The 27,928-nt window shown below is 40.6% G+C and overlaps 1 long non-coding RNA gene across 1 annotated transcript in view; it reads left to right on the plus strand.

Moving 5' to 3' along the window:
- Positions 1-17,823, plus strand: part of LOC138762934 (uncharacterized) — a 92,567-nt gene extending 74,744 nt beyond the window's left edge. The window contains exon 3 of the long non-coding RNA XR_011357245.1: positions 17,127-17,823. This is a non-coding gene — a long non-coding RNA (uncharacterized lncRNA). The remainder of the gene's footprint in view (positions 1-17,126) is intronic.
- The last annotated feature ends 10,105 nt before the right edge of the window (positions 17,824-27,928 follow it).

Genomic DNA, 27,928 nt, shown 5'->3' on the forward strand with positions numbered 1-27,928 from the left:
AAGATTGAGAACCACTGCTCTAGGGTCTGAGATCCTTCGGCAGAGTTGAGAAATAGAAACATCAGTTGAGCTTCTAGTAGCAGGGAGGGCAGAGGAGGGAGGGGTGGGACAAAGGCAATATTTTATTTATTTACAACATTAAACATAACATAACATAACAATTACAGCACGGAAACAGGCCATTAGGCCCTTCTAGTCCGCACCGAACCAAACACCCCTTTCTAGTCCCACCTCCCTGCACAATGCCCATAACCCTCCATCTTCTTCTCATCCATATACCTGTCCAACCTTTTCTTAAATAATACAATTGACTCCGCCGCCACTATTTCTCCCGGAAGATCATTCCACACGGCTACCACTCTCTGAGTAAAGAAGTTCCCCCTCATGTTACCTCTAAACCTCTGCCCCTTAATTCTTAACTCATGTCCTCTTGTTTTAATCTTTCCTCCTCTTAACGGAAATAGTCTATCCACATCCACTCTGTCTATCCCTTTCATAATCTTAAATACTTCTATCAAATCCCCTCTCAACCTTCTTCTGGCCATTTAAACCTAATTACTCCCAATTAACCCACAATGCCATGCATTTTTGGAGGGTGGGAGAAAACCAGAGCCACATAGACATGGGGAGAACATACAATCTCCTTGCAGACAGCGGCAGATCCGATATAATAGCGTTGCTCTAACTGCTTCGCTAACCATGCAGAGTGAGACCAAATGCACCATATTGCAGTTAGTATCAGATATGTTTCTTTGCCTCTGTTGTGTGTCATGAAGAACAAGTCTGTGGGTTTATATGCTTCTCACCTTCGATAACTGCTTGGGGAGCCCAGCTGCCCGTGTGAGCCTACACTGAATCAAAACTATTTGAACAGAGGCTTTGTTGCTGTGTGGGTTTTTCTCCGTGGCTGCCGTTTTTAAGAAATCTTAGGAAGTGGCACAGTGCGTTAAACAGGCATGACAAATACAAACCCCCTCTGGACGCACAGTAGTGAGAGGATTTGCAATGTGAATACACTCCTGGGAAGACCCAAAATGTTTTGTGACATTGATCAGGTTTTGCATACTCCACTCTTCATCTTGTGCGGCCTGTAAATCCGGCCATGGGTTGTAACGGCCTTGGTAGATTGATGGGCAGTGAAAATGGGAGAATGTTAAACTACTGGTGGTGGGGGGAGATGGGGGTCAAGGAGACATTTGGAAGGGAAGGGGGAAGGGACTTGGCAATTTGGGGATTCTAAGATTGGAGCTGAGGATTGATCAGTGGTTGTGAGTAGCAAATCAATGAATGGGCACATTGTCTCAGCAGGGAGATGACTTTGATGGGAGAGTAAGGAGAGTTATGTGGATACTTGCCTTAGGAGGAGCTACCTACAATGAATTCCCACTGTTGACCAGGCAGAGTCTCTTTAATTCACAGGAAGCTTTCCTCACATGCACTGTACAAGTGGCCCATGGAGAGCACAAGCCATGGATGAAAGGCAATAGGACATGCATTGCTTGCCTTTGAATGCCATTGAATCCCATTGTGCAGATCCTCTGTGCCTCAGAGCACCAGGCACAGAGAGCAACTCCTGCAACTCTTCTAAAGTTCCCAATGTTCCAAGATGTTTGCATTTTCATTGAGGTTTTCCACTGAAGGTGCAAACCTTCATAACCAATTGAACTGCTGGAAGAAATCAGAAGGCCAAAGCAATATCTGTGGAGTGAAAGGGGTGGTTAATGTTTTGGGATGAAGTTCTGCATCAGGACTTTTAGAGTATCACTGCTGTCATCAAGAAAGAATGGAAGACAACTTTTAAAGCAGCAAACCCTCTCAAAGTGCAATGCAATAATGTCCAGACTATCTGTCTTCACAGAATAAGGGTTAAGTATTTGTAATATCACAAGAATCTCTGTACCCTTCAAAATAGTGTGATGCAATAATTTGCACTTCATATAAACATAAGATGCAGATTCAAGATTCCCCTTTGATAAAATCCTGCCAATCACTACTACCTGCATTAACCCGACTTTATTACTCTTTATTATCGAAGAGTATCAATCTCTTGCTTGGCTGTACTCGCTGAATCTCTGTGGCCCTCTTGGGTAGGGAGCGTCAAATATTCATTGCACTCTGGGAGGAGAAGTTTATTCTCATCTCTGTCCTAAATGGCTGACCCATATTTTGAGCTTTTTCACCTAGCCAACTTCGCAGCTCTACCTGCCAAGCTCCTTGGAAATTTTGTACACTTCAGTGATTTTCCTCAGCTCTAGAGAGTCGAAGACAAACCCACTTTCCTCAGCATTCAGTAAGGTGTACCTTTGCTATCTACTTTTGTTTGGTAGGGAAACCACACCTCTACATAACATTCCTGATGAACTCTCACTACAGTTGTATATAATCTCCTTGCAATAATGGGCAAGATACCATTTACCGCCCAAATACCTGTGCTTGCGCGAAAACCTTGAATGTCTGACTGTCTTTCACCATTTAAACAATGATTCATGCTAGACCCCCTTTGACTGTCTTTCACCATTTAAACAATGATTCATGCTAGACCCCCTCTGACTGTCTTTCACCATTTAAACAATGATTCATGCTAGACTCCCTCTGACTGTCTTTCACCATTTAAACAATGATTCATGCTAGACCCCCTCTGACTGTCTTTCACCATTTAAACAATGATTCATGCTAGACCCCCTCTGACTGTCTTTCACCATTTAAACAATGATTCATGCTAGACCCCCTCTGACTGTCTTTCACCATTTAAACATGTTTCACCATTCCTTTTTCTTTGCTATGGTGGATGACCTCATATTTTCCCACAACTTGTACCATCTGCCATGTTCTTCCTTGCTCATTCACTTAGCCTGTCTATGTTCCCATTCAGCTAACCCCTTATCTTCAGCAAACATGGGTACATTACTTCTTTCTTTGGCTTGGCTTCGCGGACGAAGATTTATGGAGGGGGTAAATGTCCACGTCAGCTGCAGGCTCGATTGTGGCTGACAAGTCCGATGCGGGACAGGCAGACACGGTTGCAGCGGTTGCAAGGGAAAATTGGTGGGTTGGGGTTGGGTGTTGGGTTTTTCCTCCTTTGTCTTTTGTCAGTGAGGTGGGCTCTGCAGTCTTCTTCAAAGGAGGTCGCTGCCCGCCGAACTGTGAGGCGCCAAGATGCACGGTTTGAGGCGATATCAGCCCACTGGCGGTGGTCAATGTGGCAGGCACCAAGAGATTTCTTTAGGCAGTCCTTGTACCTCTTCTTTGGTGCACCTCTGTCACGGTGGCCAGTGGAGAGCTCGCCATATAACATGATCTTGGGAAGGCGATGGTCCTCCATTCTGGAGACGTGACCCACCCAGCGCAGCTGGACCTTCAGCAGCGTGGACTCGATGCTGTCGGCCTCTGCCATCTCGAGTACTTCGATGTTAGGGATGAAGTCGCTCCAATGAATTTTGAGGATGGAGCAGAGACAACGCTGGTGGAAGCGTTCTAGGAGCCGTAGGTGATGCCGGTAGAGGACCCATGATTCGGAGCCAAACAGGAGTGTGGGTATGACAACGGCTCTGTATACGCTAATCTTTGTGAGGTTTTTCAGTTGGTTGTTTTTCCAGACTCTTTTGTGTAGTCTTCCAAAGGCGCTATTTGCCTTGGAGAGTCTGTCGTCTATCTCGTTGTCGATCCTTGCATCTGATGAAATGGTGCAGCCGAGATAGGTAAACTGGTTGAGCGTTTTGAGTTTTGTGTGCCCGATGGAGATGTGGGGGGGCTGGTAGTCATGGTGGGGAGCTGGCTGATGGAGGACCTCCGTTTTCTTCAGGCTGACTTCCAGGCCAAACATTTTGGCAGTTTCCACAAAACAGGATGTCAAGCGCTGAAGAGCTGGCTCTGAATGGGCAACTAAAGCGGCATCGTCTGCAAAGAGTAGTTCACGGACAAGTTTCTCTTGTGTCTTGGTGTGAGTTTGCAGGCGCCTCAGATTGAAGAGACTGCCATCCGTGTGCTACCGGATGTGAACAGCGTCTTCATTGTTGAGGTCTTTCATGGTTTGGTTCAACATCATGCTGAAGAAGATTGAAAAGAGGGTTGGAGCGAGAACACAGCCTTGCTTCATGCCATTGTTAATGGAGAAGGGTTCAGAGAGCTCATTGCTGTATCTGACCCGACCTTGTTGGTTTTCGTGCAGTTGGATAATCATGTTGAGAAACTTTGGGGGGCATCCAATGCGCTCTAGTATTTGCCAAAGCCCTTTCCTGCTCACGGTGTCGAAGGCTTTGGTGAGGTCAACAAAGGTGATGTAGAGTCCTTTGTTTTGTTCTCTGCACTTTTCTTGGAGCTGTCTGAGGGCAAAGACCATGTCAGTAGTTCCTCTCTCTGCGCGAAAACCGCACTGTGATTCTGGGAGAATATTCTCAGCGAAACTAGGTATTATTCTATTTAGGAGAATCCTAGCGAAGATTTTGCCTGCAATGGAGAGCAGCGTGATTCCCCTGTAGTTTGAGCAGTCTGATTTCTCGCCTTTGTTTTTGTACAGGGTGATGATGATGGCATCACAAAGGTCCTGAGGCAGTTTTCCTTGGTCCCAACAAAGCTTGAAAAACTCATGCAGTTTGACATGCAGAGTTTTGCCGCCAGCCTTCCAGACCTCTGGGGGGATTCCATCCATACCTGCTGCTTTGCCACTTTTCAGTTGTTCAATTGCCTTATATGTCTCATCCTGGGTGAGGACCTCATCCAGCTCTAGCCTTAGGGGCTGTTGAGGGAGCTGGAGCAGGGTGGAATCTTGGACTGAGCGGTTGGCACTGAAAAGAGATTGGAAGTGTTCTGACCATTGGTTGAGGATGGAGATCTTGTCGCTGAGGAGGACTTCGCCGTCTGAGCTGCGCAGCGGGCTTTGGACTTGGGGTGAGGGGCCGTACACAGCCTTTAGAGCCTCGTAGAAACCCCTGAAGTCGCCAATGTCCGCGCTGAGTTGGATTCGCTTGGCGAGGCTAGTCCACCACTCATTTTGGATCTCCCGGAGTTTGCGCTGAAGATGGCTGCATGCGCCATCTTACACAGCACAGTAAAAATGCAATGCTGGGGAAACACAGCAGGTCAAACAGTGGAGCAAAGATAAAGATGCAGATCTAACATTTTGGGCTTGAGCCCTGCATCAAGGTGTGAGCAAAAGGTAGGCAGGTGCCCCAAACAATCATGGTGTCTGCAGACTTTTGTGTTCTACTACATTACACAGCACATTCATCGAAGTCATTGATTTAGAAGTGAACTTCTGGGGCATCGGCATCAATCCTTAGGTAGCCCATAGTTACAGCCTCCCAACCAAAAATAACCTGTTTACCTCTACTCTCTGATTCATATGCATTAACCAGTTCTCTATCCATACCTATATTATCACCCTAATTCTATGAAAATTTTAATCAATGTCTATCCTTTGGCATCTTACATAAGGCCCTCTGAAACTCAAAACACTCTAAATCCACAGGTTTCCCCTTATCTATTCAATGAGTTACTACTTCAAAACACTCTGTGATAGATTTGTCTAAAGTGATTTTCCTTTTACAGATTGATGTTGATACTGACCATTCTTTTATATTTTCCAAATGCCCCTGTGGTGCTATCACTATGTATATAGAGGTATGTATGTGCTGGCCCACCCCCTGAACCTGTGACTCCTCCCTCCCAGATATCCCCATAAAGGCTGTTATGCCCAAACCCCTCCCTCAGCACCTGCCTTGGAACCGGGCCAGCAAGGTGCAAGCTGTGCTGACACTTTAAGGTGATTAAAGCCTATTAATCATGATTCTCTGACTGATTGTGGTTGATTGGTATTTCAGCCCTGTTACATTTTCTTAAGATTAAGTTTTAGCGATTTCCCTGTAACTCATGTCAGGCTCACAGTTCCTTCTTTACTATCTCCCTCCTTTCAAAATAGTTCAGTTGCATTTTCCTCTTGCCAATATGTGGGAAGTTTTCTTGAATCCAGAAGCATCAGCCACAATGCTGATGCAACTCTGTAAGACCGGTAGCATCCATGGAAAGCAATAGACAGTCGACAATCGATAAATTTCTGGAGGAATCATTCTAAAATCCATGGATGGTTTTGGAAGAAAACAACTATTACACCCACTGTCTCTGTCACTACCTCTTACAAAGCCCTGAGGTGCAGGTTTTTAGTGCATTTATTGGTTTGCAGTCATATGAATTCTTCCAGTGCTTCTTTTAAATGAATGCAAATTTCTATCCAGACTTGTTGTTTTACACTATGTCCACATTGTTTTTCCACAGAAGACAAACATAGGGCTTTTGCTTAATTTATTTCTCACTTAATTATTTCAGTAATTCTCCTACGAGGAAGTTCCTAACTTCCCCTTCCTCAATCTGTCAGGGAACCACATTAATTTTTGTTCATCTTTTCCTTTTAACATTTCTATAAAATATGTTTACAGCCTGTTTTTCTGTTCCTTGCTGGCCTACCATTGTATTCTACATTTCATTGCCTTATCAATGCTTTATCTTTCCTTCACTGAATTTTGAAATGGTCCTGATTATGCGGCTGACTCAAAGTATAAGCTTCTCTATTTAATCTCACACTATCTTTAAATTCACACGTTAGCCATGAATGAATCACTTGTTTGACAGAATTTTGTTGCACTCTACATTAGTTGTAAATTATGCACTGATTTTTTAAATGTTATTCCTTACGTTGTCCACTATCATTCCTTGGAATGTACTTTCTCAATCTCTCATAATCAATTAATTAAAATGTTGAATAAATACAAGAACTGCCGACACTGGATTCTTGAAGAAATCAATCAGAAGGAGGGACTCAATAAGCCAGGCAGGTTTCATGGAGAGAAATGGACAGTCAACTTTTTGGGTCAGGAGCCTATCTGTCATCCCACTCTACCCCTCCCACCTTCATTAGCCCAGTTAACGTTTGGGGCTTCCCAACCCTTCCCCCACCCACCCCCTCATTTTTACCCTCCCTGTCTCTCTTTCTTACCTTAGTCTCTTTCAGGTGAGGTGCGGGACTCTATTTGTAATCTGATTAATACGACCCCCTTTTCTGCATGATGCTGTTGCAATTTAAAGTGGTCTGTGGAGTACACATGTCTTAAGTTATATTGTCTCACTTTTCATCAGATATAAATCGTCTGTGTAAAATTGGTGAAGCTTCTTTGGTTCACATGTTCTGGACTTGTCCTAGTTTAGAAAAATTTTGGAAATATATTTTTCAAACTTTATTGGTGATTCTCAAATTTAACTTAGAACCTTGCCCTTTCATTGCTCTATTCGGATCATTTCAAAATGATGGTGTATTGGTGACTCCAACTCGAAACCAAATTTTATCCTTTACTACATTGATAGTCAGACGTGCATTTTTGATTACATGGAAAGATAACACTCCACCTACACATGCACAATGGTTAAATTATATCTAAAAATATTAGATCTACCATCAAAGATTCAAATATTAACTTCCAAAAGACATGGAGGCCATTTATGGGCTATTATCACACTTAAGAATTAGGGTCAGGGCTGTGCTATTCACTTCCAAGTAGTTGTCACTTGATTCCTATATGTTAATTTTTAACCTTGTTGGGGTTTTGATTAAAATCTTTTATTCATTTTTTTCTTTTGTGTCGTTAATTTGTTCTTTAATATGATTGTGGCCTGGATTTTTTTTAATCGTGAAAATCTTTTTGTAAGAATATTTTTTTCTATTTTGAATCTTAGAGCACAATATTATAACTATAACTGTTAAAGCATTTATAATGTATAATATAAACACCAGTAAAAATGTTTTAAAAAGAAAACGATAAAATCTCTTAACCCGAAACATTGATGAGATGAGAAGAGAGTTTCTTGTCATGTACAGGTACACCAACAAGAAACTTATGAATTAAATCACTTAGTGTTCATGAGACAGAAAAAGAAGTAATGAATATTAAAAAAAAGGTATATATTCACAATTCATTTGACTGTCCATTTCTCTCGATGATTGCTGCCTGACCCATTGTTTTGATTTATGATCTTGGTTCTGATTGAGCCTTAATCTATAATTCAATCATATTATGATCATGTTTCACCAAAGGGCCTTTGATCGATGAGATTATCAAATGGTGCTTTTGCATTGTACAATGCTGAGTCTATGTTGACCTATTCCTTCCATGGCACCTCAACATACTGAATGCATCCTCCACACTATCTCCGGGAGTCTGGTTTGCCCAGTGTTATATATAGAGAATTTAGGTTAAAATGGCTTAAGTTAAAATGTGATGATTAATCATAAAAAGGGAAGCCAGAACGGACAGGGAGCTTACTAGCAGCCAAGGACAAAAGGTTCAGCTGGATATGTTTTTTTAAACATATCTTTCCATGGTCATAGTGAGAGACATGCAGGAGACAAAAGATTGATAAGAAGGGTGAGAAACAGAATTTAGTGTATGTAGAGTTCGCAGCGTACGTAACGAACGTGATAATTAAAAATGCAGTTGTACTTAGAATGCTTTTGCAATACTAACCAATTAAAACAGTATTAATAAGTAGGGGAAGGGCAAACAACAAGGGTATAAAAATCAATGCACTGTATGTATCGGGGCTTAACTGGTGAGAAGCCAGTTGAGTCCAACTCTGCAGACTTGTAAATAAAGCTTGTCGTGTCATCAGTTTTAAAGAGACTCATGTGTGAGAAGTTTTATTTCTGACACCCAGTTCAAGTGTAGTTTAAACTTCATGATGCATCTGTAATTCCCTGATTTATACTATGTTTCACATTATTATCACCATTTAGATCTTTCCAGTCATTTCTGTCCTTAGCTTCATTCAAACTAATTTAACTTTTTCTCCAAGCTGAGGTTCTTTCTCTCAAACGATGGCTGTTCACAGTTTTGACCCTGCAACACAAAATGCAAATTATAAATTTGTGTATGAGATCAAATTGGAACACCTTTCTCTTTGTTGCTTTAGCATTTGTAGAAATGTAATCCTGTATTATTTAAACAAATGAAACCTGGTGTATGTTAATTTTACACAAATATCTAATCTCTGTTGATGATGACTCAGATTCATAGTTGATAACCCAGGCGATGTGATTTGACAGAGTATTTAATCATTTGTTACTGATAAAGTTCCTGTAGCTGGAGCTAGAATTTAAAGGGAGATATTGTCAAGTTTATTTTCATCTGATTGCACAAGTACACCTGACAAAACAGCCTTCTCTGGTCCTCTGTGCAAAACACTCAGACACACAATCAGACATAAGTTCAAATAAAAGTTTAGTATTATCATACAATTGTAAAGTACAACAGGATGAAATGGCAGTCTCCGATCCTCTGTATGTATATTCAAGAGAAAAAAATGTCTGTATGTATTTTGGTTAGAATGGTTTATAGTGTGAAAAATAAAAATTAAAAAAAAACATGCAAATCCATATAAAATCGGAGCACACATATAGTATTTTCAAGCAATTTGTATGTAGCACATGTATAAAAATAAATAAATATTATTTAATAATAGTAGATTTATGGAGAGATTGTACAAGCAATTCATCAGTTATTCAGGATCTCGCTGCCCGTGGGAAGAAGTTTTTCCTCTGCTTGATGATACTGGCCCTGAATCTTCTGTATCTCTTGCCAGACAAGGGTAGCGGGAAGATGCTATGTGCGGGGTGGTAGGGGGGCTTACCAATTTTTTTGAGCCCCCTTTAGACAACAATCCCAGTAGACCCCATCGATTGGTCATTCAGCATTCTCACTATCCATGATCTGCACCTCTGTATCACTGAAACTTGTAATATGAACTTCTGAATTCAGCTGCATTTGAATGGTTGAATAGGCAGAAGACTCTGGCCAGAAGCATTGGAAATAACTGCAAAAACCGGGATAAAACTAACAATGCTGCTTCACCTAAAATGAGACTCAAAGCTATTTGAAAGCATTGCTGTGACTTGCAGACCAGGTTTCACCAGTCTTCCTCTACTCTACCATGTACACTAGTTGGTAACTTTGTACACCCATAATTTAAATGCAAACCAATATGAGATTTTATTTCTGGCTCTGCTTACAGAGAACCACAGGGCAGCTTCTTGAATTAATATCATGTTGATCACAGGAACCAAATTCATACACAGTCAGCATAATATGCTTTTATTAGCTAAGGACTGAATCTGATCAGATGTGTTTGCAAGCCAAACCCGAAATATTGGCTGACCATTTCTACCTTCCAGCTTCTCACTGTTAGTTCAAGTTTCTCTTTTTCCTGGTTATTTTATATTTTATTTCTGCTCGGTAGATATATGACTGAAAGATTGCATTTCAAACTGATCTATTTTAATATGGTGACCAGGCAAGGACTGGCACCAGCCATTCACAGAATGGATGTAACAACATCCTGCACATCAAAGCTTATCTGACTAGACCAGTAGTTTACGCATTGGACCATGTGATCCAACTGTACGTAACCCAGATTATTTTTGCCTGATAGATTATTCATATTTTAAAAATTAACTGGCCCTTCTGGTCCACTAGCCCAAGTCCCGGATTTTTTTATTTAACCAAATATAGACTTTATTCACAAATTATTTACAACTGTTCAAAATTTCTTCCCATTCTTAGTTTTGTATCCATATATTTACATAACTGTACATTGCTACATTCATTTCTACTTATAGCATTGACACTACTGTGGCACCTTATCATTACTCCCACCACTGTCGTTTGAGGGACTTCCCCTTGGTCCCCTTATGTAATTCAAAGGAACTATTTGCATGACTCAAAATATTGAAATAAACAATGCCATTGTAATTATTGAATTTCGTTCTGTTATCTTTGTTAATAGTACCTGTATAAAAACTTGTCTGGGGAGACAATATCTGCGGGTCATGATGAGTAGAGAACTGGTTTTTAAAATCACCCAGCTTCTTGCTTCCAGTCATTACCCCAACACTGTTGAAAACCAGAAACCCTATTATCACTTTGTTCTTCACTCTCCTGTCAAAGGGATAAGTCACAGAAGGTGAGGCGAGGAAAGGTTTGGTGAACTTGTGAAATTCTCTACCTCAAAAAGCAGTTGATGCTAAATCTATGCAAGATGGAGTAGAATGTTTTCTTAGGGCTGGAAGGATCCAAGAATGTAGTGAAGGAGGAGACTGACAGCAGATGATCAGCACAGCAATTTCAAATGGTTGAAGGAACTGTCCCTGCCTGCTAATTTCTGATTTGATGGTTTTATTATGACCTTGCTCCAGAGAGCTCCAATCACGTAGAAACAAAACATTGCTTTAACAAAGCTCTTTCCGATGTAACTAAATATTGTAAAATTATGTTTGTTTCCTTTAATTGTTTCACAACCATCTGGGTATTAGAAGTATGGTCCATGGTTTTGTTGTAGATGGTCTGCAGTAAATAATGGAAAATTTATGGTGGCCTGTGGGTGAGAAACACTGGGGCAGAGAATAGCCAACACACTCTAACTCCTGTCAGAATTCCCTAAGTCTGATGTTAGCCTGTTTGAATTTTACAAATAGCTCTTCTGATTGTAAAAACATTTACTAGAGGCAAACCCAAGTTACACTTATCTTGGAATCATTACTCATCCATGAACCCTAAGGCCTCTAACCATGGATTCTTGCCAATCACAAATACATAGTAATCAGTTAAAAGTAGAAAAGTACAATATGTGAAACCCAAGGTAGACAGTTTTATTCCCTAGAAAATATCATTAGTTATCAAATAGCAAGTTAAAACAGATAGATACCATCCTTGCAAAAGGGTCTGTGTGCAGCTAGAAATATTCATACACACACACACACACACACACACACACACACACACACACACACACACACACACACACACACACACACACACACACACACACACACACACACACACACACACACACACACACACACACAGAGTCTGGTGGTTTGAATCCTGCATTCAAACACATGCACTGTGAAACACGGAAATCTGGCATTTATTGACAAAGTAAGGGAATGTCTCTATTACATCCTTTGGGCACCACTTTAGGAATTTAACAGCAGGCTGCAAAACCTGTCATTCTAACGTCAGGCACAGATCCAAAAGCCGACGACATTCATTGGACAAAGAATGAAGAGGCTACAGGGAAGACAAGTCATTTTTAAAATTAATTGACTTACTTTACTGTTTCAATTTTGTGAAGTATTTGATGTAGTATGAGTTACCTTTGTTTCGTTTTTATATTTTGAAATCATTTTTAGCTCACTTTTAGACATTTTGAAAGGTCTCTGAGTGCCACTGATTTCAGAATTTTTGTTAGAGTATAATACATGGCATCACACACAACCCTGAGAATCTTTTCCCGTGGGTGAGACAGAATTCCCACTTATTGGTAATCCAAAAAAAACTGTATTCACTGTACTCATGTAAACAAATAAAGAAATGTAAACAAACATACTGTGTAATAAATAGAAAGGAAAAGAATCAATAAAATGCAAAAATAAGAGTCCTTAAATGAGTCTGATTGATTTGTTGTTGAGGAGTATATTGGTGGAGGAGTAGAAGCTGTCCCTGTTACCTCCAGGTGTGAGTCTTGTGGCACCAATACCTCTTTCCTGATGGTAGCAGCGAGTTCAGAGTGTGTGAGGATCCTTGATGATTTCTGCTGCTCTCCGACGGCAGTGCTCCCTGCAGATGTTCTCGATGGCAGGGAGGGTTTTGGCTGTGATGCCTTGGGCTGTGTCCATTATCTATTTGCTGCAGGTCAGCATACTTTCCTCTACACATCTGTTGAAAAGATGTGCAGGAGGGTTAATTGCCTGTTGTAAATTACCATTATGCTGGTCAGTGGCAAAAGGATCAAAGGGGAGTTGAAGGGCATGCGTGAGGGAATAAATTGCAGGAATACAGGGAAGTAAAGTGGATAATAGAATCACCAGGATTGCTCTTCAGAGAACAGGCTTGTTGGGCCAAATAGCCTCCTTTATCAGAACATATAAATAAGAACATTTTAATGAGTACCAAAGAAAACAAACATCATTTATCATTTTCTCCTGATATAACTCTGGCTTGTTCAATACCTGGATGTATAAATCCTAATGTGATCTCTGAAATTTAAGTTGCTTGTCAGGAAGATTTTTTTTAGGGCTGGAAGGATGCATGGATGTGGCAAGACAGGAGATTGAGATCGGATGATCAACCATGATCGTATTGAACAGCAGAGCAATCTCAAATGGTTCAATGAACTGTGCCTGCTGCTAATATCTGTTTTACTATGACCTTGTTGCAGAGTCCTCCAGCTCATGTAAAGTTAAATCCCAACACTGCTTTTGTAACCTTATTTCTGATGTAACTAGATATTTTAAAATTATGTTTGCTACCTTTAATTGCTTCACAACACTGTCTGGGAATTGGAAGCATCAGGATTTAAAAAGTCCTTATGAGACCATGACTGAGAGCAAGAGAGAAGACATTTGGTAATATAAGAAGAATTAGATTAGACATTTTTTTTAAGACATACAACACAGTAACAGGCCCTCTGGCCCATGAGTCCATGATGCCCAATTTTACCCAATTAACCCACAACCCCCATATGGTTTCGAATAGTGGGAGAAAACTGGAGCACCTAGAGGAAACTCATGCAGACACAGGGAGAACGTACAAACTCCTTACAGACAGCGCCAGAATCAAACCCAGGTCACTCGTGCTGTAATCATGTTGTGCTATCCAGAGGGGACTTGTTTGGAGCAGAAGTCATTTACCTGAGCCATGAGTTTCTATACTGAATCCTTTAATTATTTATTGTGACTATGTTAAATTCTCACAGAGAAGACATGTCGCATGACTCTTTATCCACTCAGGCTCGGATGATCAATATGCATGTATATTGATAGAGCAGTGTATCTAAACCTGCGGCCCATGGACCATCTGTGCTGCATGAATTTGTTATTGGCGATCTGCAGCCATGCAGCAAAGTCAAATATTACTGATTCAATAATAAATGAAACATATAAGGTTGTAAATTCCATGATAAAAAAGTGAAAATTCTCAAAAGACTTTTCCAGCGAAAAAAACAAAAATCTTGTCCACGTCTGAGAAGAAGCTTAAGATCGCCAGACATCTTCTGCCAATTAGTGGTCAACACACTCCAACTCCTGTCTGAATTCCCATTGGGACCTCTTTTGCTTCTCTCTCTCTCTGACTGTAAGAGGTAATTCCTGCCAGTGGTGAATCTGTCTGCCTTGCAACAGGCAAAGAGAAATTTCATGTATCCTACACTGTTGTATTACTATGGTAATAAATTGAATCTTGAATCTTGGAGCTTCCTCTGAAGTTTTAAAAGTGAGATGACATGAGAAAACCTGCCACAGCCCACTCTGATGTTAGCCTGTTTGAATTTTGCAATTAACCATTCTGGTTGTAAAAACATTTACAAGAGGCAAACCCAAGTTACACTTATCTTGGAATCATTACTCATTCATGAACCCTAAGGCCTCTAACCATGGATTCTTGCCAATCACAAATACACAGTAATCAGTTAAAAGTAGAAAAGTACAGTATGTGAAACCCTTCCTCACTCAAAGGGTGACAGTTTTATTCCCTAGAAAATATCATTAGTTGTCAAATATCAAGTTAAAACAGATAGATACCATCCATGCAAAAGGGTCTGTGTGCAGCTAGAAATATTTACACACACACAGTCTGGTGGTTTGAGTCCTGCATTCACACACATGCACTGTGAAACACGGAAATCTGGCACTTATTGACAAAGTAAGGAGATGTCTCTATTACATCCTTTGGGCACTACTTTAGGAATTTAACAGCAGGCTGCAAAACCTGTCATTCTAACGTCAGGCACAGATCCAAAAGCCGACGACATTCATTGGACAAAGAATGAAGAGGATACAGGGACATACTTTAGTTTCAATTTTGTGAAGTATTTGATGTAGCATGAGTTACCTTTGTTTCATTTTTATATTTTGAAATCATTTTTAGCTCACTTTTAGACATTTTGAAAGGTCTCTGAGTGCCACTGATTTCAAAATTTTTGTCAGAGTATAATACATGGCATCACACACAACCCTGAGAATCTTTCCCGTGGGTGAGACAGAATTCCCACTTATTGGTAGTGCAAAAAAAACCTGTACTCATTGTACACATGCAAACAAATAAAGAAATGTAAACAAACTGTCTGTGCAATACAGAGAGAAAAAAATCAATAAAATGTGATGGTAAGACCCCTTAAATGAGTCCCTGATTGATTTTGTTGCTGAGGAGTCTGGGGGAAGCAGCTGTTCCTGTAACCTCCAGGTATGAGTCTTGTGGCACCAATACCTCTTTCCTAATGGTAGTAGTGAGTTCAGAGTGTGTGCTCGGTGGTGAGAATCCCTGATGTTTTCTGCTCCTCTACAATGGCAGCGCTACCTGCAGATGTTCTTGATTCCGGGGAGAGTTCTGGCTGTGATGTCCTGGGCTGTGTCCATTTTAGTCTTAAAAATCGTTGATAAAGATTGGAAAATGATCCCCCAAAATCTAATTTGGGACATTCCCAAAACATGTGGATTAGTGAGGCCTCTAAAATTTTATACCTTTCACACAATGGATGAACATCTGCATAAAAGCAAGATAATTTAAGTTTGGACATATGTATTCTGTGTACCACTTTAAATGGTAATAAACAATGTCGTGCACAGAATGATGAATCATTAATCAAGCTAAGAGACAGTCCTCATCTGAGAAGGTTATATTAAGATCCCATTCCCAGTCATTTTTAATCTTAACCATTGAGGTTAGTCTTAAATCCTGTAAATTACTGTAAATATGTGATATTAACCCACTGTGACAAAACTGCAAATCAAAAATATATCAAGAATATTTGAGACTTCAAAATCTTGTAGTTTAGATTGGACTAAGTGTCCAACTTGCAAGTATCTAAAAAAACTTGCAATTGTTCAAAAGAATCAAATTTCTTACAAATAAGTAAATCTTTGAAACTTTAATACCTCATCTATACCTTTCCTTAAAGGCTGCATCTATAACAGAAGGTGGAAAGAAGTACTTAGCTAAAATGGGACTTGCCAGGGAAAAACTATTACAATCAAAAAATTCTTAAATTGAAACCATATTCTTAGTGTGTTCCTCATTAGCTGATTACGAGTCCATTTAGAAAATAATAGAGGTAGAACAGATCCTAAAAGTGCCTACATTGATGAGTTCATTTCTATCCAAGTAGGGTGACTAACTAATTGATCAAATTTTAAACATAAAAGTGGTGCATATATTAATTGCCCAACAATAAATGGAAATTTTGACAGTGAAGGTCCTCCATTCTTTTTTTATTATTATTTATTAATTTTTTAAATTTTTTATTTTTCACACCATAAATCACATTAACCATGGTACACACTTTTTCCTTTTCACACATATACAGTGCCATTTTCTCCATTCTTTACCAGTTTCTGAAGATGGGTTTTATATTTTTGTGGCTGTTTTCCTTGCCACGTATAAGAAGAAACAATCAAATAAAATGAATCGAAAAATGATTTGGGAATAAAAATTGATAAAGCTTGAAAAAGATATGGAAATTTAGTCAAAATATTCATTTTAATCAATTAATACATTCAATTATTGTAATTGAGAGTGGAAACCATCCAGAGAGTGACACTTTAATCTGATTAAATAATGTTAAAAAATTTATTTCATAAGCTTTTTATAACTCTTTGTAATTATAATTCCTAAATATTGGAATTGGTCCTTAACTATCCTGAATGGAAAGTTAGAATATATAGAAATAGGTTCCTTTAAAAATAAAAGTTTGCTTTTACAGAAATCTACCTTATAACCTGAAAATTGTCCAAATTGAGAAAAAAAAATGTAATATATTAAGTATGGAAACCTCCAGATTTTAAATAAACAGCAATAAATCATCTGCATGAAGAGATTCTTTCTGTTCATTTCCATGTCTGGTGATTCCCTTAAATTCTCTACACTGTTAGAGAGCCAGCTGCTTGAAATTCTCACACTACGTCAAAGAGTAAAAGACTTAATGGACATCCTTGACATGTAGCCTAAACATTTTTGATTGCTGTAAATTAGTACATATTGAAGCCATGGGATGTTGTTCTGGTAAACTTGTACCTCTCACTTTGTTCGTTTTAGATTGGTCACAGTGTTTGAGCTACCGAAAGAAAACTGAGACACACGCCGAGAGCTCTTCAGTTTATACAAATCTTTATTACTAAATCTAAAGCTGATTTCAAACTACAATATGCGAGCCCTTCCCAATTATCAACGCCTGGACTGGTCCCAACTGCTGAAGCGAGGCAACGACTGCACATTTGTAGTAGGTTGTCGGGGCGCCGGTAGCAGCTTCTCCACCTCCACCAACCGGGACGTTGGTTGTAGAAGTTCTTCTTCTTGCTGAGAGACGTTTCCACCCCTCAGAGAGTCTCCAACTTCAGCAGCAGGACCATGGCTTATATTACCCAAAAAATGGTGACTCATAGCCCATCACCCTGAATAAATGGTTTAATATCTTCAAGGTCTCCTGACAGTCTGCGACCAACAAAAGACAACTGCATCTCTGGGCCCCATGGTGGAATTTAGATTATGTCATCTGATTCACTTGCTTACATTCTTGCATAAGCAAAAGAATGATCTAAATCCTCCATTACAGACGTAAATATAATAATTTGATCCAATTGATAAAATATGGACCAAAATTAAATTTCTCTAAAGTAGCAAATAAATATTTCCATTCTATCAAATTGAACTCTTTTTCAGCATCTATTGAATGTACACCTTCCATCGTATGGGTAGAAGGTAAGCCTATTGTATTCTGTACACAATATTTATTATAAGAAGAATAAAAAATTTTAATAAAACGTGTTTGGTCCGAATTATTAATTATTGGCAAATTATTTTCTAACCTATCCACTAACACTTTAGATAAAATCTTCATATCAACATTAGATCATGAAATAAATCTATAGGAGGCATATTCTGTTGTTTCTTTCCTTTGTTTCAAAATAAGGGAGATGCTCATCTCATTAAAAAATGATGGGAGCATTCCTTCTTTAATTGAATCTTCAAACACTGAATTTATATGTGGTACAAGCATTTTGGAAAAGAGTTTATAAAATTTTACAGGGAAACCATCTAGTCCTGGAGATTTACCCATCTGTAAAGAAGAAATAGCAACGGAATTTTTTTTCCTGAGAGGTAGGTGCCTCCAACTTTAAAAGCTTATCCTGTGATAAGGTGGGTAAATTTATTTGGTCTGACGTCAAATTATTCTTAAACTCAGAGCTAACAATAACTATGTCAAGGTGCCCCAAATTCCCCATCCCTAAATTAATCAGTTTTTATTCTGTGCATTAACTTATCATAAATCCTATTACAAATGTGGGAAAAACACAAACAAATCAGCTAGACATAATATGTCCCACAAGGGAAATGAACAAAGAGTGATACTTTGTTCAAATTGGAAGATTGTTTTAACAAATCACTTTCAGACAATCACATGACACACTATCACCAACTCCAATTAATGGCTGCACTTTGAACATTCCTGAAAGAAATTATTTTCCTTCTTTCAGCCTTAGTGAGTGAAAATAACCCACAGCAAGTTAAGCAGGAATAAAAACACAGGCAACCTTCAACTGCTGGAGCCTCTTGGTGTTAAGAATTGCACATTGGCCTGATTTGAATATTAGGGATTTTCCCTTCATTTCTTTCTACTCACGCAATACATGTTATCTAAATATTTTTTTAAAAATCATAAAATAGTAGATTATTCTTTGTTCACATTCAGAGATTAATGACCCAGTTTAAGGTTTTTATAGCTGATAGCCATTGTGGTTGTTTCCACAGACACATTAATGTCTTGTTTTAGAAACAGCTTGTCTGTAGGATAGTGCAATTGAAATATAGCTGGTGCCTATTAATCGATCATGTTTCTTCCCCTGAATTTGGTGATATATTTAACCATCGATGTCCTGACAGACAAATTTCTTCTTCATGCAAAGGTGGTGAACCTCGAGAATTCTCTACTCTGGAGAGTCATGGGGGACAATTCATTGGGGATATTTGATACATTTTTGAAAAGTCACAGCATTAACAACTGCTGCCCATGTAGAAAATAACATATAATTTAAGTATAAGTACGATACTTTTGCCAAAATATGACAACCTTATCTAGAGCACTCTGATGCGCAGCTAGAAGAACAGCCAACAAAATACATAAAAACAACATCAATGAAGCACCTCAAAGAGTGGAATTAGATTAGAAAGGCTGGTGGGATGCTGAATTATACTTTTTTTCTTTTTACCCTCTGTTTGTCACTTTAATTGCTTTAGTTGTTTAATTTTCAAAGTTTTGTGGGGAGGGAATGAAATTGTAAGTAAGCTGATATAGTGTTTGTATCTGAGAAGTGAATTACACTAAAAGAAAGTGTAAGCACAATTTTAAAAATTGTCTTTTTCAGATGCAATACAGTTTTTGAAAAAATTGAAAAATAAAATTTAAAAAGTCACGGAATTGAGTGTGTAGAAAGAAAAGTAATTTGTTGTTAATTTTCTTCTGTGTGATATTCCAGTCAACTCCAACTGCCTGAGTCACCTGACTCTAATTGCCAGGTGCAACGCTCAGATAAAATTCCTGCTGAAGTCTGCTATAATAGCCTCCTCCAAGATCGCAAGAACACTAAGTGTGGGCAGAAGTGATCGATAATGATAAAAAAAGGTAACATTACAGATGTATAATATCAAGAGTCCCTTCAGGTGTTGAAACATTGTGCATAACAAGCTGGCCAATGCATTTTTCTCCCAGATCTTGTTGTTTTTACAGGTGGAGGTGCTGCAGGTGGAGATGTTTTTTTCCCTATCAGAGTTAGTAGTAGTAATAATAGAGTTTCTGCTTTCTAACACAACCAATTCATTTGGGATCACCAATGTAGAAAAAAACTAATTAGTTTAAATTTCTTACTCACTGCTGCACGTACTGTGTGGAACTCCAGTCAGTAGTATCAACTCCAACTGCCTGAGTCACCTGATTCCAATTGCCAGGTGCAGCCTTCAGGTAAAATCCCTGTTGAAATCTGCTACAAGGACAATGGGGACCTGGTACAGATGTGCAGACTATGCCTGGGCAGATCATTTATGACAATATTGAATAGTAGTACAAGTTTGATGGGCCAGGTGGCCTACACTAGCTCTCATTTCTCGATATGGTCCCTATATTTCATACCTTCATGAATTCATTCTTGGCAAACTGCATTACATTGAATTTCCTTGAGAAGATTAATCACTGATGTGAATACCTTTAGTGGCTAATTTGCACACAGCAACATTTCCCAATAATAAGATAAATGAAAATAAATAACTAATATTTCAGACCTGAGCCCTTCATCAAGGTAGGTGCAAAATGTAGACAGGTTTCAGAATAAAATGATAGGGGGGGGGGGCGGAGGTAGGGGCATGAGGCTAGGAGCATAGGTCCACTGCCCACAGGCAAATGGTGGAGAAGGTAGGGAGGGCACACCAGCAAAAAGGGAAAGGGGAAAGGCTCTGTGAATGGAAAGGGGCGGAATGCTGGAGGAAAGGGAACAAAGAGGTAGGGGAAAATGGGGGGTGGGCAGTCTAGCAGAACCCAGAGAAGTCGATTTTAATGCCATCCAGTTGGAGAGTGTCCATACAGAATATTAGGTGTTAGTCCTTCAATTTAATGGTGGCCTAGGTTCAGCAATGCATGACGCCATGGACAGGCTGCACCTGAACTGGATGGAGGCTGATATCCTCATGGGGAGATTCGTGTAGTGACACTCCTGACCACAGGGGGTAGTCAGAGACTAGTTTGTTGCAACTCAGGGATTCAAGCTGGGATGCCTCTACACGCTTCTGTGGCTAATAAAGTATGAAGAGTTAAACAAGCACTTACTGTGTGAAGTTTGATGATTATTATTCGAGCAATGGGGAGTTGATGAATCAACGTGAGATCCCATCCATGTGTGCAGCCATTCCTTTGCAGTCTGGAGGGGAGAAGCCGCTGAACTTAAATGCGCTATATTAAACGAACCCACCATAACACGAACCTATGACTGAACATGTTTATTGCAACCAAAACATCTTTATCCATAAACAAGAAAAAAAGAGGGGAGGGAGAGCTGGGCAGATTGACTCACCAACTCCCATTGCTCAAATAATAATCATCAAACTTCGCACAGGAAAGTGCTCATTTAACTCTTCATTATTCTTCGCAATGTACGTTGGTTCACCAACGTGAGAGTTTATGGCTCAGTGGCTTATCCCCTTCTGGTGGTCTGACAGACCATAATCAGTTCAATGGGCCCCCTTCCCGCGGTCTTGTTCGATCTGCCAGGATAGGATGGAATCCATGAAACTTAGCCTCTTTGAGTTTAAAGGTTTATTGTAGAACCTATTAAGGGTTCTCTCATTACTCCATCCCGCCTGGTGAAGTATATCCCATATACGGACCTCGGCCCTATTGCCTGCTGAGGTCGATAATCCAAAACAATCTTTACATCCCAAATATACTTATATCAGGGTACCGGAGTATGCAAGTGGAGCACTCCTTTCATAAATTTTTTGATCAGGGGGTAGTTCATCACCTCATGCTCAGAGTCCTGGAACATCAAGAAAGCAGCCAGTGCATTCTTTGCTGTATTCACCATGCTGAGGCTGGCCCCCTGCACATAGAACATATCGGTTAGAAAACTTAGTGCGTATCCGATAGAGGCCGACTGTTCATTCAGTCCGATTTGTGCACAGTACTTTTTCAATTTCCCCACATAAGAGGCATACTGTTTCTGAGTAGACTTTCTCCAAGATGCCTGCAGGATATCCAAAGTTCTAGGCTGCAGAGCGTTTATGTTGATCCTCGCTCGCCCATCCTGCAACCTAACAGACTTAAGTGCTGCAATGCATGAGATATTTTTGACAGAAGTTGGATTAGCAGACCTCTGCTTTTCGTGAATACCAACAGATACCCCACCATAAGCCTGAGGAGTATGGGGAACCAACATTGGAAGGCCAATTTGGCACTACCAGCAATCCCAAGGCACCATCTTCCTGTATCTATTTAGGCACTCTGCCACCAAGGCGAACGGGGGAAATGCATAAATGTTAAATTTTGACCAGTCCAGGGTAAAGGCATCAATGGCTTCTGCTTGGGGATCCGGCAGCCAGGACACAAACCTTGGGACTTGGGCATTAAGCCTGGATGCAAACAAATCGATCTCCGGCATACCAAAGGTGTCTGCTAACCACTTAAAATATTTCTTACCTAGAGTCCACTCAGTGAATTTCCTGGACATCAGGTCCGCCTGTACGTTGATCCGACCTAGCAGGTAGACAGCAGTAACCCAAATGCTCCTCTGAATACACCAGCACCAAGTCTCAATGGCTAACTTGTTACAGGAAGGAATTTAAGACCTCCCATATTATTGAGGTTGGCCACGGCTGAAGTGTTATCTAACCTCAGCAGTGCATGAATGTCAGCTTCTCTTGCACAGAAAGACTTTAGTGCTAGAAAGCCGCTAGCATTTCCACATAATTGATGCCTGATTTAGAGGCCTCCCTGAGATGTCCGTCCATCTGCCCCCCGAAGAGACCTTTATATTCGTGGGTCCCCAACCTTTGCCTCTGGTGTCTGACCTGATCTCCACATCCACCTTTCAGAGCTCGATCCTCACGTAAGCCCGTAAGATGTGGTCGACCCACCTACCAGGTTGGATCTGGCCTCACTAATTAGCCTCATGGGCCTGTCAATATGTCCCCTGGCTGCCTTAAGAGCAGATACTTTGTCCCTTTCCAGGAACCTATAATATAGCGGGCCATGTTGTACAGCCGGGAAAGCTGCCACCAGTTTACCAATCAACCTAGCCACCTTTTATATGGAGGGACGACACTCTGTCATGAGCCCTCTGCAAGCAGTTCTGATCTCTGCTGCTTTATCCTCTGGCAGGGTAAGTCTCATGTCTTCTGTATCAATAATGAAGCCGAGGAATTGTAACCTCCTTGGTAGGCACCAAAACTGATTTCTTGTGATGTATAAGAAACCCCACATGGCTTAATAATCTCGAGATGCCTGCCACTGCCCTTTTTGTTTCCTCGAACAATCTGACCACAATAAGAGTTTCATCTAGGTAACCCATTACCATGTGCCTTCTTTCCTGAGCTTGGCAAACACTGGCTTCAGTAACCTGGGCACCGAGTTCAGCCCATTCAGCAAAGCATTATCCTGCCATAGCTCTCCCTTACAGGAAAATTTTAAGAACTTCTTGTGCTTTGGGGAGATCGCGACAGAATAATATCAACCTTGAAAATCTATTGAGGCCATATAATAGCCCTTACATAACATGGGCAACACAGAATATTAAAATACCTGTACAAGACATATTCGTTAAGATCCAATAGATCCAGAATCACTCTAGTGCTTCCACTTCTTTTGGGTCATGTCAAGATGTTTGTTACAAACTCATGTTTTTCATGGGTACAATGTTCAAAACGTGATCTCGGCATGTACAGCCTTCGTCAGTTGCGGTCTGCTCATATATGTACATAGACCCTTCCTCCTTATTGGAAGGGATTTCTGTGGGTCAAATTCGATTTTATACCCTATTTACTGTCTGCTGAATAGAAGCATCAGTGGTAATATTACACCATCTATCAAAGAATAGTGTTAATCGACCACCAACCATTTAAAGCCTTGTAATTATCAAGTGTACTCAACTGTAAATGCATAGCGTTCACATCCTGCAGGCTGGTGCACGCTGGGCCAACCTCTGCGAAGCACTTAGAACAGGAAAATTCTGGGGCCGCTGTCTCGACAGAGGGCGTTGCCCTAAAAAAGACTTGCTGGCTGTAGCCGCTTGGAGTGGGAAACCACCTTGGAAAACCTGCTTAAGTTCCCCTGCATACCTGGCATAGGGGTGAAACATAACAGGTTCTCCTGCCTGTGCTTTTGTACCTCTGACCATGCCAGCCACTGCCTTTTGCTGTTCATTCAAACCTTTCACCTGTTTGCTGAGATCATCACCAAATTGAAATTTCGTTACAGGGTTAGATTGTCTGCACAAATGAGCATATTTTACATTTAGGTTGGGCTTGATCAGCTCCTTCCTGAAGGCATTCAGTTCATAGTTTGCATGGGATAACAGCCCTAGAGCATCTTGTTGGGTCACCGATAAATTGTGTGAGAGCGTTTGTGCAAATGCAGTGATACCTTTAATGAGTGACCCTGTAGTCTTTGCAATTTCATGTCTTTTGCCCTTGCGGGGTCTACATGTTATAGACCCCGCAATATCGTCCTCTAGTGGCTGGCCGATATCTTTTGGTACTGCAAACTTTGCGGCAATAGCCAGTATATTCTCCTCCTGGTTGACCTGAGCAGTGTATGGTGATTTGGGTGACTCGGCCTCCATTATCTTCATCATCTTTCCATGTATAATCATTAATGTCCTCCTCCTACTTTGATGGTGTAGGAAACCTGCTCAACATGCCCATTTACCATTTCCTCCAATTTGTCCAGACTACTTACAATTTTGACATTGGTCGATGCCTCTGCTCTCTGGCAGGCCTTGCTCTCGGGCCCCGATCAAGCGGGTGCCCGTCGTCCCAAGACCATGCCCTCTTTGGACTTTTTCTGGTTATTCTCACTCATCGAGTGGGTGGCTTTCCTATACAATGTGTTAAGTTTGGCTCAGGTCCTACCTACTCTTGTGCGGGGTACTCCCCCTTGCTGCCACCTACTGAGGTCCAATCATCTCATGCAGCTCACCTCATGCAGCGGCATAAAGGCATTTTTGAGGCTCTGGCTTCCATGAAGCCAAGTCGGTGCATCCAGACTTGGACCCCACCTTCAGTGAAGGTAGATCGGCATTCCTGCTATCGTTGGCAAACCCCAACAATAAAGCTGGGTCAGTGTAGCCAGCCTCGGACCCCACCTTCAATGAAGCTAGGTTACTGCTGCCTGATCCCACCCCCAATAGAGGTAGATCAGCCTTGCTGTTCCTCAGCAGGGATACTGCACCCCGGCAGGCCCGCTAGATTTTTGGTGCTAACAAAGCGCTATGAGGGCTCTTCTTGCAGACCTTCCTCCTCAGGATCCTGCCACCCTGCCTCTGCCCAAGCCCCTCATCATGACCTGGGAACCTCTCGCTGGCAGTCCCTGAATTTTTACCACTCCCGTCCTTCTCCGGAGGGCTCATTCAGGGATTTGATTCCATTTTGTGGATTGCACTCCTGCGATCTCCCTCAGGGCTCTGCTCTTGTAGGTTTACTAATTTAGTGCTCTTTTTGGGATCCTCACTGATTCAGCACTTTTGCTCCCATGCCAAAAACACATGCTGCTCCTCGCAAGTCAATGGATGTAATAGCTGCACATGTGTGGATGGGATCTCACATTGGTGAACCAACATACATTGTGAAGGATAATAAAGAAGTATCACATGGTACTAGGAGTGGAAGAAACACCAGGAGTGTGCAGAGTGAGAATCAGTCAATAGCAGCAGAGAAATGGAAAGTGTGAAGACTCTTGATGCTGTAAATTGAACTGGAAATATCAACACAAGTGGAGATCTTTAAAACAAAGATTCATGCTGTACCTGCAAGCCATTGGACTCAACAGCAAACTAGAAAATTCCAGAACTTTGCAGAAGAGTATTATTTTCAACATGCCTTCAAGTCCTCTGTATCCACAGTCAAGCAGTAATTTTCTATAAGTGACTTGTGATTTTCATTCTCTCCATTTCACATGTACATGGCCCATTTGACAATAATCCTTAATTTGTTGCCCTTCTGCAGAAAGTTCAGAGCATTGACTTAAAACTAAATTGTACTACCCCTTACTGGTGGTTGAGGAGAATTGTAAATGAGTTAGAGTGAGAAGGACCACTTACACTGGGAACAGCCTTGTTTTCAACAAGAAAGAAGGTAGAAAAGAAGGAGATGCAGCCTAGTAAGCTGCTTAATTGTCCACCACTTAAAGAAACAAAGGAGTAGTTCATTGCAAGGGGTTTGATAATGATCTCAAAAATATTAAAAACGCAATGAATTAATTAAGCGAATCACCTCATTAAGGCAAAGGTATGTTAGACATGAGTGCCAGGATTATGAACTAGGTCCTTGAGTTAATAATCACCCCAGGACATGAAAGCTCTGCAATAACGTTTGTTATCTGATGGTTATGGTATTTTTCCTATCAATAAGCATATACCTTCGAGAATGCAATGCCACTTAATTTTTTTAATTAAAAATTGTGATCTAAAAATAAAGAACAAACTGATTGAAGTGCCTGAAAGGAATCAAAGATTATGGTGAACATATCACGCATCTCAGAGACAGAAAAAGCATGTCATGAGAATAGCTAGGCTTCAGAACCAGGACTGACACAGCTACTCCAAACAGAAATAGGTAGGTCAATCTTGTTGCAAATATAAAAGGTTGTGTTAAATTAATGAAGAAAGACAAGGAGAGGTGGAGAAATATTCCAGAACCTCTAAACAATTATAAATAAATCCAACCAATGGAAAGTACAGTGAGCAATATATTCAATGTTCCAAATGAATCAGAAATTTTAAAGGATAACCCATGCTCTTTATGGATCTTGCATAATAGGCTATGAAGAGTGAAATATTAAAAACAATAGGGAACCATCTTTTGTCAGTGATCTAAATCTTGACAGATGAGCCAAAAAGCCCAACGGATCAATATTAAGAGGGACTCAACTGTATCTTTTAAGTTAAGGGTGGTTATGATCCAGGAAGTCACCAAGCTGCAAGAGTCCTCAATGTTCAGGAGCTGCTTCTCAAAATATCAAGGATGAAGGTGACAGTTTTAAAGTTTAGGGCCAATACAAAGAAGGGTATCACCTCCAAAACTAACCCTTCTTGACATACTTGGAATTGCCCCATTGTTGGCTGTTGTGTTAAAAACGATGCACAGATTTGATTATGGGGACCTCAGAGTTCTAAGTTGGGGATGCCCTCTAAATACTGAGAGATCCAAGTGTTTTATCTCAGTCAAGAGGTATATAGGGCCAAGAGCTAAATTTTCATATAGAGTGGCAACTGTTGCAGCCTCTAGTCAATAGAAATCTACTGAATAGATTCCCTTTCCCAAAGGAAGTAGGTTACAATGCCTTGTCCATATTTGTACAAAATGTAATCCACATCCTCAATGAAACAAGCAGCTCAAAAAGCTAGATCCACAGCACAACAGCCCATACCTTCATTAACTATGGATTCAAAGAAGAACATAGAACATTATTGCATAAAAACAGGCCCCTTCGGCCCTTCTAGTCTGTGGCAAACCATTATTTTTGCGTAGTCCCTCAGAATTGCACGCAGTCCATAGCCCTCCAAATGCGACACCTCACAATGGTCTGCATTAAATTCCATCTGCCATTTTTCAGCCCATTTTTCTAGTTGGTCCAGATTCCTCTGCAAGCTTTGAAAACCTATCTTCACTGTTCACAACGCCTCCAATCTTAGTGTCAGCCGCTAACTTACTGATCCGGTTTACCACATTATCATCCGGTTCATTGATATAGATTGCAAACAACAATGGTCTCAGCACCGATCCCTGAGGCACCCATTAGTTTCAGGCCTCCAGTCTGAGAAGCAATAATCCATCTCTATTTTCTGCTGAAGCCCCTGCAATTTCTACACTAGCCTCCCTCAAGGTCCATGGGGATATCTTGCCATGCCCTGGGAATTTATCCACCCTTATTTGCTTTAAGACAGCAAGAATAATAAGCATTTTTTTTAAATTTAAATCTACAGCATGGTAGCTCAAAAGACTGTGGCACCCAAACACACCAACTAACCTACAAACCCCGTATGATTTTTTTAAAATGCAGGTGGTAGGAAACCGGAGCACCCGGAGTAAACCTACATAGTTCACAGGGAGTACATACAAACTCCTTATAGACAGCGCTGGAT

Source organism: Narcine bancroftii, chromosome 5, assembly GCF_036971445.1.
Source record: "Narcine bancroftii isolate sNarBan1 chromosome 5, sNarBan1.hap1, whole genome shotgun sequence".
Classification (NCBI taxonomy): domain Eukaryota; kingdom Metazoa; phylum Chordata; class Chondrichthyes; order Torpediniformes; family Narcinidae; genus Narcine; species Narcine bancroftii.